At 36.9% G+C, this 2,192-nt stretch overlaps 1 pseudogene; it reads right to left on the reverse strand.

Annotated features, from left to right (window-relative positions):
• Positions 1–363: 363 nt before the first annotated feature.
• On the reverse strand, positions 364–1,941 carry LOC113000480 (protein FAR-RED IMPAIRED RESPONSE 1-like; annotated as a pseudogene).
• Positions 1,942–2,192: the final 251 nt, after the last annotated feature.

Genomic DNA, 2,192 nt, shown 5'->3' on the forward strand with positions numbered 1-2,192 from the left:
TTTTTAATGAAAATTGGATTTTGATTCGACCCTATGTTCCACTGAATGTCTTGTGTAAATTCACAATACTTCAGCAACTTATCATTGTCATGCATTCACGTTTATTTAGTTATTGTATTACTCATTGCACTCTTTCCTTAACAGTCATCGTCATCATCAAAACGTAATCATAGTAATAAAAAAGAACAACGACACTTTACGACACCCTTATTGAACATGTGCCAAGGCTAGAATCATGAGTGAGATAAAGGAAGTTCAAGAACAGATGAAGGCCGACATGGAGGACATGTAACCCTTAATTCACATTGGTCTTCTTTCTCTTTGATCTTTAGAATCTAGCCTTGCAATGCTTGCTTCATTCTCTTAGTCTTGGACCTTGTCATAGGACCTACAATCCTTGTAAAGGATCATTAGACGGGCTGGTTGCACCTCGATCATAATGTATGTTGTTTCAAAGGAAACGAGGTCTCCAAACTCTTGGTAGTCATTTCTACATTTGCATCCACCCAAAAAACATTTCTCGCAACCTTCATCATCCAAATCAATTTCATAAAAAAAAATCTTGGATTTTCTTCTTGTATAAGCATAAAACATTGTAACATTGCATCTGCATCTTCCAATTCTAAAGTCAATCGATCATCCTTGTCCAAATGATTTCTTATGTCTTTCTCCAAGCAACCAACACTTTCATATCCTTCATGTTTTTCAGCCATTATGGCATAAATTTTGGTTGTCTTCACTCCAACATGTTGCAAAGCTTTAATACACTATTTTTGGGCCTGATTGATACCTCTGTGTCAAGGAAAATATTAGGCATGGCTTGGAAAAAGTTCATGTTATGATCTTTGGTGAAGTTGTGGACAACCATTTTCCACTATGAGTAATTCTTTTAAGATGTAAAAGAGCCTTAGACTCCACCTTCAAATAAGGACGCGAATTATGTGCAGTAGATTCTTGTTTCTTCCCATATCTATTCTAGGCAAACTTCACATCAATAAACTATTTATTAGTTTTTGAATGGCAGCTGCTCTTAATTGACACACCAAATCCAATGATTTTAGCATAACAAGTGTAGAAAAGATAAGCTTTTTCCTTTGACTCGAATTTCATTCCAATGTAAGGTTCTTGACCACCATTATCCTTAGTGTGCTCTATGTCCTCTTTAGTGCATTCCATTGATTCCTAAATTGAAAAGACATTCAATATTTGATGTGATCCTTACTAGGAAAGGATCTCTTGATACAGGTCACGAAGTTTGGATGATGCCACTTCCAGAGAGGGAAGATAAGTCAGGGTAGATGCCACAAGGATTACCTTGATAAGTCTAAGATTGGTTCAACAAGGAACCCAGAGAGAAGCTCTCACCAAATTTTATCAAATGCCAAAAGTCCTTCTATTGAAAATGAAATCCATACATATAGTGTATCTTAATGAAAAAAATAGAAATAAACATGGGCCTTCAAATCAGTTTGGGCCAAAATTACAATGAAAAAATTGTAAATAAAAAATAGAACATATTTAGCATGGGCCTTCAAATTAGTTTGGGCCTTCAACAACAATTAATATTCTTAGTAGTGCCTCTGCCTTTGGGCCTTCATCCTTCTCCACTTGGGCCTTATTAAGTATGTCTGCTACCATTTGTTGGAGGGTATCCACTGACTGTTTGGTCTTACTCCTGATCAGGGGTCCCTGTATTTGGGCATTTTTAGGATTTTCATCATTCCCTCCTTCTTGGAAAGCATTTGCCCTCAAATGTTCAGAATCATCACCTACAACAAATGGAGTCAAGTCAGCAACATTAAATGAAGAACTTACTCCATACTCACATGAAATATCGATCCTGTAAGCATTGTCATTGATCCTCTCTAGTACTTGGAAAGGACCATCTCCTTTAGGTTGAAGTTTGGATTTCCATTGTTTAGGGAACCTCTCCTTCCTCATGTGTACCCAAACCTAATCACTTGGTTCAAGTATCACTTCCTTCCTATTCTTGTTGGCTTGCTTGGATTTTATTCTTCTTCGCAATTTGAGCCTTCACCTGCTCATGCAATCTTTTCACATACTCAACTTTAGCTAGTGCATCCTTATGCTTAAAATAAGAAATGTTAGGCAATGGTAACAAATCAAGAGGAGTCAAGGGGTTAAAACCATTCAAGTTTTCACTAAAGTAGGCAATGGGATGTCCCTCTTGC

Source organism: Glycine max, chromosome 2 (assembly GCF_000004515.6).
Source record: "Glycine max cultivar Williams 82 chromosome 2, Glycine_max_v4.0, whole genome shotgun sequence".
Taxonomy (NCBI): domain Eukaryota; kingdom Viridiplantae; phylum Streptophyta; class Magnoliopsida; order Fabales; family Fabaceae; genus Glycine; species Glycine max.